The 13,060-nt window shown below is 44.9% G+C and overlaps 1 pseudogene; it reads right to left on the bottom strand.

The window, feature by feature from the left end:
* Window positions 1–11,039: 11,039 nt before the first annotated feature.
* Window positions 11,040–11,739, bottom strand: LOC122102242 (annotated as a pseudogene).
* Window positions 11,740–13,060: the final 1,321 nt, after the last annotated feature.

The raw sequence follows: 13,060 nt of genomic DNA, 5'->3' as shown, positions 1-13,060 counted from the left end.
CTGGTGGCAACAACGGTGATTCCTTACCAGAGTCTTCCTACCTTGTGTACAACATTCCACAATGAGAAATTTTAGAAGGGTTTGCACGAGGATTGCTTCCAATAATCTCCTTTAGGTAAAGATGGTGTTGGTTATACAGAGATTGCCACCTATGGGTGGGAAATCTGTCACGCCTGTGGTTTTGTTTATAAGTTGCAACATACGGCGACAATTTTGTTTTCTCTCTAAATTTTCCTCTCCAATCTCTTAAGTTCCAACTCTGAAACATTTGTTATTATCATTGTGATAGTCTCAGAACTTTACTACGAATTTCTGGGTGTAATGGATATAAATTATATTACAATCTCTACATGCCAGGAAAACTTGAAAAAGGTCAAGTTGCATTTTATTTGACTCATGATTTTTCAAAGTTTCAAAGTTCTGAATCAGTATATAATTAAAATGTATTTCTAGCCCTTTTGATGATTTGAGAATGTGTCTCTATTTTAAGTGTTTGTGTTCACATGTGCCTGACATTTTCACACGAGCCCACAAAGAATAGAAAAGTACTGCTTTCAGATTTGGGGAAATCATAAGAGAGACTGCTTTAAATCATCTGGAGACTGAGGCCAGGCATTGTGGTGCACTCTTAGAATCCCCCAACTTGGGAGAGTGAGGTAGGAAGACTTACTTTGAAGTGAGTCTGGTCTACATCACAAAACCCTGTCTTTAAAAAAATTAATAATCGGGGCTGGGAAGGTGGCTCAGTGGTAGAGCACTTGTCTAGCATGCATGAGGCCCTGGGTTCGATTCCTCAGCACCACATAAGCAAAAAAGAGAAAAAAGCCGGAAGTGACGCTGTGGCTCAAGTGGTAGAGAGCTAGCCTTGAGCTGAAGAGCTGAGAGACAGAGCCCAGGCCCAGAGTTCAGGTCCCACGACTGGACCCCCAAAAAAGAAACTGGTAGTCACAGCAGCTGGCTAAAGCCAGAGTTGTCACAAGTTTTCAAGCCAGTTTGGGGGTGTGGGGGGGTGGGATCTGGAGTGGCAGGGAGCATTGGAGCAGGAGGACATATTGTCACTTGCCATATCCTAGATACATCAGATGGTATCTTGAGAAGAGGCCTATTGTTTGAGACTGAGTTACTCTGAACAAGGACCCATCGTAAGTTGTGGGACCTGGGGGCACCCTCTCTCAGTGTCTGGGTGGGAGAGCCATGAGAGGCGGTTGTGCGAGGGAGAGGGTTGCGTGTGGACCACTGAGAAGTTGAAGCAGCAGGGAGCTCAGGCTGTGGAGGGGGGCATGGCCGGGGGGCCTTCCCTCTGTCCTGAAGAGTGGGCCTCAGCACTGAGGAGCTAGCTCCCCTTACCACAGACAGGCAGTCGGAGCTTGAGCCCATGGCTGGTGGATTGCGCTGTTTCCAGAGCTGCCTCCCTGCCGCCAGTCTGCGATTTGCTGTGGGTGGGGCTGAGAGTTCTGAGTCCAGATCCAGGCGCCTCCGGCTCACAGGAGGTTTAGTACTGGGCTGAGTATGGAGTTCCCCTCTGCGTTCCCACTCTAGTGCTGATCTCAGCATCCTGTGTTGACCTCCCCCCCCCCAAACTTCTGCCCCTCTGATGCATTTGTGGGCACCCTAGGCTACAAGGACACTGATTTTGAAAGACAAGGATTCTCTGCAATAGGAGGAAGACAGTGGTGTCCCCCCCCATTAGTGGGGGGAGGTGTCGTGGGGAATGAGACATAGAACTGAGCCTGAAAACAAAACAAAACAAAACAAAACAAAAGAACATTTATTCAAACACTGAAATGGTGGCCGGACTGGTGGCAGAAAAGCCCATGAGACTCTATCCAGCAAAATGTCAGACTGGGGGTGTGGCTCAGGCTCAAGTGGTAAAGCACCAGTCCTGAGCATGAAAGCCACAGAACAGGAGGCCCTAAATTCAAGCCCCAGTGCTGGGGGAAGGGGAGGGGGGGGCTGGGGGGGATACAGCCAAGGAACTTCCAAAATTGAAACAATGTCTAACCTAAACAGTATATTTACCAACTGGATCAGACTACAATATTAAAAGGGTCTCATCAATTGGATTATGTCCATGAGGTTAAAAAACTCAGGATGTTCTCAAAATACCCTGTGGCCCATCAGAACAAGTTCAAGGCCACTGCCGACATGCCCTGTCCCACTGGCCCTCTGCTTCAGTAAAGATGCTGTGGGAAAACTAACTACACATCGCACCTGCCCCTCTTAGTCCCAATGTGGCTACCAAGGGCGGTGACATAGGTAAGTCACTAACCCTGCTTCCAGAAACCCAGGGTTGGACTCTAAGCACTGACCTTTCATTACCCACTACCCTACCAGAATACACAGTCTAAAACACCTGAACTCGATTGGTGACATTAATTTCCACCTTCCCAAACAGAAAAAGTCTGGAAAACCCAAAGAGACATGTGTCAGTCCTCTTTCAAAACTGTTGTGATTACAGTTTTCTACTCTGACGTTTCAATCTGTTGAACTTTCCACTTAGAATCCAGACTCACGAATACTGGCTTTTGAGAACACATTCAAGTTAATCACAACAAGGCTTTATCTTCCCTTATTTCTCTGGTGGGGACTTGGAATCTATCCCAGCTGCCTCTCTGTGCTATTTGACACCTCCAGGTGATTATAATGTGTGGAGAGTGCGTTAGTTTTTATACTAGTAGAGAATTTCCATCAAGTGAAATCTTACTGTTGAGCGGCAATGCAAAAACAGGGGCTGGGGCTGACAGGGGTTCCACTTAGATTTTGGGGTTCCTTTGATCTCAAAGATGCTGCAAACCCTAGGTGTCCAGCAGAAATAATATTCTAAGCACCACAGGATAACAGCCATGAATACTTTTTTTTACCAGGCAATCTGCTTTTGTGCTGAGACACAGGGCAGAGACATGCCATCTCACTGGCCTGTGAACGAGCCAGGAGACACCAATGAAGAGAGAAAAACACCTGCATTGTAACTAAAGTGTTGACATTTTCAGCACTTTTAACAAAACATGTCTTCCCCCCTCTCCACCCCCAAGCAGTTTCCCCTGAAAAAAAAAACAAACAGTGATCACAAATTAGAGGAAGCTTTGTTTGCTTTTGAGCATGTTTCTTTGTTTACAAACCGCAGCTTCTCTGGCAACAAGAATCACCAGGGCTGTAACCTTTTACCTTCCTTTTCTGGTCATTCTCCACTGCCCTTTGGAGGTTTGAGTGGGGCATGTTGCAGGCAAGATCACCACCTACTGGCTGCAATGATCATTGCACTAAACTGGAAAGGCTTTGCTTGTAGCAGCTGAACAACAGGATGAATGAATGAATGATATGAATGATAAAGTGTGTGAATGGATGGATGAGTGAGTGAGTGTGACGTTCACCTGTCCCTCATAGTGCTTTGTGCATGTACAAAGCAGGAATTGGAAATATCATTTGAAGGGCTCCTTTGGAACAGGACATGCAGTCCCCCTTGCAGTTTCTTCTTTGCTAATGTTTCCTATGCCAGCACCAGCCCAGCCCAGCCTCGGAAGGTGGAGGCCACTTGGGGAATTAGAAAGTCATAATCAGGCCAGACTCACATTGGTCTGGTGGTACCTGGAGTGTTTTTTTAAACCCAAGACCATGTGAAGACTCCAGACGACTCACATGCCAAGCCTTAATGCTTGCTTAGTTGCTATATTCTTGAATCTTTGGACTTTTAAACGCTGAAGCTGCTCCAGTGTTTCCTTACTTGGACACACTGGATGTTTACACGAGCCAGAGTGGCCTGTGGAATGGCTCTGGAGTTTGATATTACTTCTGGGGTGTTACCAACCCCACAGTGGAGACCATTTGCCCTGGCTGAAGGAGGCAGGGGGTCAAAAATTCAGCTGTACCCCAAAGCTGTTACATGCTCAACAGCCTCTGGATGTAGTCCAGTGTGCCCAAGAGAGATGTTTTAAGGACTTGAGAAGGCTGAACTATTATCATTATTTTCTTGTCTATAAATACATAAAAGGAGCATGGTAAAGCCAGCCTCAGGTCCCCTCCCACCCAGCCTCCCCATGTCATCCAATTTATTAAAGGGGTGCTTTCTCCAAACAAATATCCTGGACATTGCATTGTACCTGCATGTGGGTTCTCTGTTTGGGTATGGTTTGATTATTTGTAGTGCTAGGAATTGAACCTATGGCATTGCACATGCTAGGCAAACATTTCCCCACTGAGCTACAGTCCTAGCCTTTGACTTCTGGTTTAGCTACATTACAAGTGTGCATCATTGGGCTGGGAAGGTGGCTCAGTGGTAGAGAGCTTGCCTTGCATGCATGAGGCCCTGGGTTCGATTCTTCAGCACCACATAAGCAAAAAGAAAAAAAGCCAGAAGGGGCACTGTGGCTCAAGTGGTAGAGCGCTAGCCTTTATCTGAAGAGCTGAGGGACAGCGCTCAGGCCCAGAGTTCAAGCCCCAAGACCAGCAAAAAAAAAAAAAAAAAAAGTGTGCATCATCATGCTTAGTCTGTGTGTGTGTGTGTGTGTGTGTGTTTGTCTTCAAAATTAAAAAAGCAAGCTGCCCTGGCAAAGATTTTATTTGGTTCATACATCTAGAGATGGGTCAGCATATGGCAGTTGCTCAATAAACATGTGCTGAATGAAAGAAAACACGAATGTTTGTGGATGCTAGTGCCTAGCTAAATGTTCTCTAAGCCCCTCCAAAAGACTATCTTCTTCTTGCTCTCCCTATGCCCATTCCTTTTCTCTGTTCCTGCCTTGTACTTTTGTGCAATGTCTTGGGTTTGACCTTGAGAATGTAAAGGCAAACAGACACACAGCCCTCCCCTTCTTCCTCCTTCCTTCTCTCCCTCCCTTCAGGACCCTCCTGGTTTAGCACAGAGCAGCAGCTACACAGAAGTTCTACTGGCAGTTCAGTGGATCAGCACACAGACTGGAAGACTTGGAGTGACAGAGACCTGGGTTCAGTGCTTGGCTCTTCTCCTTTCTGAGCCTCCTTTGCAAAGTAGCAACAATAATAACACTATCATCCCTCAGGTTTGCTAAATCCATATCAGGATGGGTGACTGAGGCGAAGAAGGACTGAGATGCTAGACAGGCTGGCAGGAACTGGATGGCAGCAAACTTTGTGCCAAGGTGCTGAGGGCCTCCTGCCTGCAGTTGCACAGGTCAAATGCCCAGAAGCAGCAGGGAGAAAGGTGGCTGGAAGATACAGGACTCTCCCAGGGTGGCATAGGAAGGGCAGGGGTGGGAGAGCAGCTGAGAAGGCTGGAGCTCAAGCAGCAGGCTGAGGGCCAGCTACCTCGGGTCTCTCTTTGCCTTCCCCTATTGCCTGTGGAAGTGTTGCTGCTGGACTTTTCTTTCCCTCCGCCTGTCTCAGTAGGGCCACGTGGGTCCCCGTGAGGTCTATTTCTGCAAGGAGACAGAAAATCTTAGCAGCTAGACTGACAGATGGGTCCTTGGCCTCCTACATTGCTTTGTTCTGTAGTGAGGGACAGAGGAGGGACACGTGATGTCTGTCCTTCCTCAGCGGATCGGGTTAGATATCACGTTTCGTTCCCCACCCCCTCCCCAATGCCTCTCATTCTTGCTCTTTATCAGGAAGGGCTTGTTGGCTGATGAATGTTAAAGGCATCATGTATGTTTTGGAACACGATCAGCTCAATTGCTAGTTGTTTCTAGTAGAATGTTCTTTGAGCTGCTGTGAATACTGCAGGGTGGCTGCAGGATGGTGCCATCCCCATGTCCCTCACCAAGATAAAAAAGAACACTAGCTTATTAAAGAAAAAGTGCCCCCCTCATGAAATACAGCCCCAAGAAAAATCTCTATCTCTCCAGACCACCCCCGCACAGTAACCCATTCCTCAGAGGTGCGGATGTAACTGGTCAGACGGTCTTTTTATAATACATACTTTTACCATCCAGGATGGAGCACGCTTTGTTTCGCAGCTTGCTTTTCTCTACAGTACATGGCCCTCTAGAGGTGCACTTGTGAATTGCACCCCATTCTGTGTGTTGGCTGCAGAAGTGTCTTGAAGCTCAACAGCTGGAGGGAGCAGTAGAGATTGTTCCTAGGTTGGATTCTAATGTGGGAGATCGAGAGGGCCCCCACAGAATGTTTTCCACATCGTCCAGAGGTATGCTCATTGCCACGAGAAATGTAATGGCAAGCGGATTGACGGCCAGGGCGAGTTCCTCCAAAAGCTACAGGGTAGCCTTGAAACCATTGCAGCTGTGACAAGAGGGCGATTTAGGGACAGAAGCTGTCCAATAACTTGAAATTCTATTTATTAGATGTAAGGAAAAGGACACGAACAGAAGCAAAACAAACTTTCCCACACGCAGAGCTTTCTGGGGGCAGGAGGCTTACCGTGGAGTAGTGCCGTGTGTGAAGCCGGCGGAAGATGAAATGGCTGCCAGCAGCCTGTTTGGAAGCAGAAGAAGAGAAAAGGTGGGTCTGGACAAACTCAGCGCTTGGGAGAAACAAGGACTTCAGAGCTCAGATAGGAGCCATGACTCCCAACTGAGCCAGGAGAAAGCTTCATGAAAAAGGTGGCCTTGGACATGAACTTGAGGACTGAGTGGAACAGTTTGAGAAAAAAACATTTCTGTCTGGAGATGGCCAAGGGTGGGCAAACATAACAGCAGCTCAGTGGAGATATGTTCACCACAGGGTTCATGGAGCAAAAGGAAGAGAGAAACTTTGAAGGGGATTTTACTGAGACAGAGCGAGGTTGTCTGAGGCTTTGCTCACACAGAGCCTGTGAAAGAGGTTCTAACTCATTCTTCCATCAAAGCATTTAAACATGAATTGTAAGTGGGTGGATGTGCAAAATAATTGAAATGAGGAATCTGGACAGATAATTGTGCACCAAGGCTTATAGCAATATTTGCCACAACTCAGAAGGTGGAAAAGGCCCAAATGTATATCCCAAATGTATGTGTGTGTATATGTGTGTGTGTGTGTGTGTGTGTGTGTGTGTGTGTGTGTGTGTGTGTGTGTGTGTAGTTGTTGTTGGTCGTGGGGCCTAAACTCTGGGCCTGGGCGCTGTCCCTAAGCTCTAAAGCTCAAGGCTAGAGCTTTACCGCTTGAGCCACAGCGCCACTTCCAGCTTTTTTCCCCTGCTTATGTGGTGCTGAGGAATTGAACCCAGGGCCTCACGCATGCAAGGCAAGCACTCTACCACTGAGCCACCTTCCCAGCCCTGTACATGTATTTTTGTAAAATGGTGTGCTATTTAACTTTAAAAAGCAATGTATCTCTGCCACATGCCACAATGTTGTTGAACATTAGACAATATGCTAGCTGGGTGCTGGTGGCTCACATCTGTAATCCTAAGCTAATCAAGAGGCTTACATTTGGAAGACTGTAGTTTGAAGCTAAGCCTTGGCAGGAGAAAAAAGAAAAAGAAAAAGAAACATTCTTATCTCTAATTAACTAGCAAAGAGCTAGAAGCAGAAGTGTGCCCCAAGTGGTAGAATACCAGCCTGGAGTGAAAAAAGCTAAACCCCAGTACCAGCACATACACACAGACTTTTTCTCTAGCCCTGTCATTGGTGTTTAACACACACACATACACAGACACACACACACACACACACACACAGTTTTGCTCTCTCTCTATATATAATATATATTTCTATAATTGTCATTAGCCACTGTAGGGTATTTTATATTAAGTACTATCGTTTATATAACTGATGCCCTATTAATGGAACTATTAATGCTTATCAGTGGGTCATCCCCAATTTATTCCAATTTGTGATCAGATATTGTGGTCACATGCCTAAGAGGTGTTCCTGTCACCTTGGAACACAAAAGCTGTCCTACCTGACCTGTCTTGGTGTGGAGTGGCCCTAGGTTGGAGACTTGAGCTGATTGTCTATCAATATGGATAGGTAAACATTTACACTGGACTGCTGATACCAGGGAATTTGCTTTTGATTCAAACAGTATCATTTTGCTCAAACTCCATAGCAATAAAGAATGTTTGTATATTTGCCCAGACGAAAAATCCCATGGGGTTTTCATGATGCTGAGGAGCAAGAGGCTTCAGGTGGGTGCCATGGTGACGCTCTCATCTCCTTCATAGACCAGGCTTGGCATGGCACCAACCAGCCGGCTGGGTTCTTTTGCTCTACCCAGTTAGCACTTGTGGGTAGATGAGAAGCAACTCTAGTTATTCCAGGCCCTTGCAGGTGGTAGAGAGAACAGCAGTGGGTAGTGGCAGTCAGCCCTGGGGCCTTTGACAGGTAAGATGGCTCATGGGGCTCTAGGTCCTAGGTAGTGGGAAGGGCCTGCCAATCCCCTTCCCATCCTCCCCCCCTACCCCCAGTCAGTTTTCTCGGAGACCTCACAGCTTTCTGGCCTTACTGCCACCCTGATGCCTGGGTGGCTTCTGCTCTACCACCACCACATCTGCTGCTTTTTCTTCATGTTAACACTTCGCAAAGGTAGGCAAGACAACTTGAAAAACTTTCCTGGGACCTGATGTTATAAGACCAGAAGAGCAGCAAGGAGAACGACTCCCAACCACTCCCAAAGTGAATTGATCAGCCTGCCTATTATAGAGCCAGAAGAGGAGGGAGGTACAAAGGGGTCTGCACCAATAACAGCAGTCCCCTCTGTTTCCACCAGTTATGATACACTGTTATGCAAATGAAGGATTGAGTTTGGACCAATTGTAGGTCTACTAATGGGTCCCTCTGACCTTCCCCAGCTCCCTTGTGAAAGTGGCAGTTGTGATGGTCGGTTTTGTTTTGGGCTCTCAAGTCTTTGAACTCCTATTTCTGGAACACTGCAAGCCATATTTTGGGTATTGTCATGAGAACAGTCCTACCACCTTTGCTCACGCTGAGACCCTGGAAGAGGGTATAACAGATGTCAGTTGGAGAATTAAGTCTCCCTAACCCCCATCATCTCAACACATTTAAAGGAAAAATATAATGTTCTAGAAGTGTACTTAAAGGCTTGCCAGTAATGGTGTTTTAACAATGTTTAACAGTGCTCTAACAATGTTTACCTTCTGTCTCAGTGTTCCACAGAGACAGGCCCGTGGGTACCTCAGCATGCTATTATTTTTTTTATGTTGTATAAGAATATATTTTCTACTGACAGAGCAAAACATCTGGGCTGGGAAACTTGGCAGGTGCATTGTATTTGGCTCACCAGTTCAGAGGATGAGGCCCCACAGCATGTGTAAGCTCATCGCCCCCATGTCATCATGGTGTGTCATGAGAGAGATCACATGGAGACCAGAAGAAGCCAGAGACAGCACAAGAGCCAGTCTTGCTCTTTTATGTCAACCCCTCTCTCAAGAGCTGAGGTTCCACAAGAACTATATTAACCCTTGTCTGAAGACAATGCCCCACCCCTAAGGGTTCTGCCAGCTCCCAACATGGCCATACGGAAGGACCAAACTGTCAGCATATGTTCCAGGAGGACACGCTCAACCCATAGCCAGACCACAGCTTGTTGTCACAAAAAAATATATCATTCTGTATGAAGGAAATAGTTTTTTGCCAGGCACCATGGCTCACCTCTGTAATCCTGGCTCTTCAGGAGACTGCAAGGCAAGAGCTCTACCACTGAGCCACCTTCCCAGCCCTCTTCAGGAGACTGAAATCTGGGGATTACAGTTTGAAGCCAGCCTCAGCAAGAAAGACCATGACTCTTTTTTTTCTTTTCTTCTCTTCCTTCCTTCCTTCCTTCCTTCCTTCCTCCCTCCCTCCCTCCCCCCTCTCTTTCCTTCCTTTCTTTCATTCTCTTTCTTTCTTTCTTTCTTTCTTTCTTTCTTTCTTTCTTTCTTTCTTTCTTTCTTTCTTTCTTTCTTTCTTTCTTTCTTTCTTTCTTTCTTTCTTTCTTTCTTTCTTTCTTTCTTTCTTTCTTTCTTTCTTTTCTAGTCCTCAGGCTTTAACTCAAGGCCTGGGCACTGTCCCTGAGCTTCTTTTGCTAAAGGCTAGAACTCTACCACTTGAGCCATACAATACCACTTCCAGCTTTTTCTGTTTATGTGATACTGAGAAATTGAACCAGGGCTTCACGCATGCTAGACAAGAACTCTACCACTAAGTTACATTCCCAGCTCACATGAGACTCTTATTTCCAACTAACCACCAAAAACAAGGAGTGGAGCTGTGGCTCAAGTGGTAGAGTGCTAGCCTTAAGTGAAAAAACAGGGACAGCACTCAGGCACTGAGTTCAAACCCCAGTATCAGTGCATGTGCATGCTCACACACGTGTACACACACACACACACACACACACACACACACACACACTGATGAAAAATAAAAGCATAAATACTGTAACTTAGAAAAAATAGCTAGGGGGCTGGGAAGTTGGCTCAGTGGTAGAGCACTTGCCTTGCATGCATGAGGCCCTGGGTTCTATTCCTCAGCACCACATAAGCAAAAAGAAAAATGTTGGAAGTGGCACTGTGGCTCAAGTGGTATAGAGTGCTAGCCTTGAGCTGAAGAGCTGAGGGACAGCGCCCAGGCCCAGAGTTCAGGCCCCACAACCGGACCCCCCCCCCCAAAAAAAAGAAAAAATAGCTAGCACTCAAATGTGATTCATTTGTACTGAGACACATGAATCCAAGTGTATGATGAGTTCAAGCAAGTAGCCAAAAACTTGAGTGAAGAAGAACAAACTCTAGAAACCCCTAATCTTTTTTTTTGTTTTGTTTTTGGTTCAGTCGTGGGGCCTGAACTCTGAGCCTGGGCTCTGTCCCTTTTCAGCTCAAGGCTAGCACTCTACCACTTGAGCCACAGCCCCGCTTCCAGCTTTTTTCTTTTTGCTTATGTGGTGCTGAGGAATCGAACCCAGGGCCTCAGGCATGCAAGGCAAGCGCTCTACCACTGAGCCACCTTCCCAGCCCCTAGAAACACTAATCTAAAAATGTGAATTGGAGCTAGGAGACTGCCTGGTCTAGTGGGAGGCCATTAGTCCAGCTTCTGATGCATGGTTGCAAACTCAGGGTTGTTGTTGTTGTTGTTGTTTTTGTAAAAAACCATCAATTTATTCAATATTATAGTTTGAGAAGTGGAATATTTTTTCCCTTAAGAAATGAAAAACTAAGAAAATGCCACTTGACATGGTTGGGATATCAGAATAGTCAGCAGTGAAAAAATACCGCTATAACCTTGTCTCTGATACCAAGAAATTCTAGTCTGGGCTTTAATGGGCTTCCCAGGTTTTCATTCAGGCTTATTTTCCTGCTGTTCTTTGTTCTTTTCCACATTTCATAGAGGATTGGTACAAACTTTCAAATTCCATTCACAGGATTAAGTCCGGAGTTCACTGATTTCTTCTCAAAAGACCCTCTATCCCATCAGATAACCTGGCAGTTTCATTCTTATGAATAATAGAGCCATGAAAAAGCTCAACAGGACACAGACAAATCCAATGAATAACAGAAGAAATCTATTGAGTTTGGTGCATTGGATTGGTCCAGGATTATAAAACCTAAAGTGTCCATTGTAAACAGGAAGCTGGATGTGAGGCCTTCCATAATGTACTGTCTATTTATTCTGTAGACCAAGGCTACTGACCTCTGGTGTCCCTGTTCATCAGTCATAGAGCCAATACTTGGAGGTCCAACAATAACATCATACATTATTCCTCCAGTAATGAGGAAGTAGGCATGACCACCAGTGCATACACCATCATGGCCGACCGCATGTGTACCCAGGGCAGGTTCTTCAGCTTCAGGTTGGGACATTCGAGCACCAAGAACAGGACCTGGTACAAGGTTTCCATGTTGGTGGCAGCAGGACCAGCTGGAGGTCATTGCTTCTTGACCTTGAGCATCACCACGGACCAAGTAGTCTGAGAAGTCTTCTCATGCAAAGCAGACACCAAGTACAAAACACATGTGAAGTGGTTGAAAAGGAGAAAGATGTCATAACACAGATGAAAATCACAGAAAAGACAATCAGAAACAAATAGACTTAAAATGGATAATCTTAAAAAATTTCTTGGGGGTTGGAGGTGTGGCTCAGATGGTAGAGGAATGGCTAATGAGAGCAAAGACATCAGAATTTGCTGAATTTGCATCTCAGTCTTAGAATTAAAAAGGAAAATATGTTTCTTTGTTAAATTGAAAAAAAAAGTCCTCCAAAGGACAGCTAGACGAAAAACTAGACACAGATGAGTAGATTGATTAAACTGGAAGGTATATCACAGTAATCACCTAAAACACAATACAGAATGATAAAAGGGGGGGGGGGGAGACTACAAAATCAATAAAAGACATGAAGGATAAAATGAGAAAGTCTAACATGTAGCTCTATGGAGTCCCCAAAGGACAGAATAAAGAGCCCGAAGAAGAGAAAATGTTTGAAACACACTAGATGATTACTGTTCCAGAACCTACAGGAAAATATGAAGAACTGATGGCAAAAGTAGGAAACATGACATTTTCTAATAGAATAAAGAAAAGAAACTCACTCTTCAACTTATAATATAGGCCATCAGAAACCTCCTTACAAACAAATACCAAAGTTTTCCAAGGAGTTCTGCAGACTTTCGTTATTCCACAAGGCCAGAGTAACTGAGGAGAGCACAGAAGGGAATGGTAGGCTAATTCAAGCTACTTGCCAGTCACCCTACATGAGATTTATTAAGTAATAGTATGTGAAATAATAGAACATTAATTCTTGAAATTCAACAGCAATTTAGTTTAAGAAAGTCTAAAGTTTCATTACTCACACTAATAAAAGAACAAGCATATGATTACCTCAGTAGAGGCCAAAAAAGTTATTTGAAAAATTAAATCTCAGATTTTTATTAAAGCAAACAAAACCTAGAATTAAAAGGGGAATACCATAACCTGCTAACATAAATCAAGTTATCAACCTATATTATATATTATTTTAAACTAGGGAGTGTTGGATACTCATTTTTGACTAGAATAAAGTAAGAATGTCCTCTATTATTGACTATATTTGGCTTCGTTGTCTTGTCAAAACAATAAGACAAGAAAAAGAAATGAAAGATGTAACAATTGAAAAGGAAGAAACAATGTTTTCATTATTTAGTTTTTTCATAAAAAACCTGAAAAAACATAAAGATACAGCAC

This window comes from Dipodomys spectabilis, unplaced genomic scaffold (genome assembly GCF_019054845.1).
Source record: "Dipodomys spectabilis isolate Male_0828 unplaced genomic scaffold, ASM1905484v1 ptg000773l, whole genome shotgun sequence".
In the NCBI taxonomy this organism is placed as follows: domain Eukaryota; kingdom Metazoa; phylum Chordata; class Mammalia; order Rodentia; family Heteromyidae; genus Dipodomys; species Dipodomys spectabilis.
The sequence above is the reverse complement of the archived record's forward strand: the minus strand, read 5'-3'. Positions and strand labels throughout refer to the sequence as shown.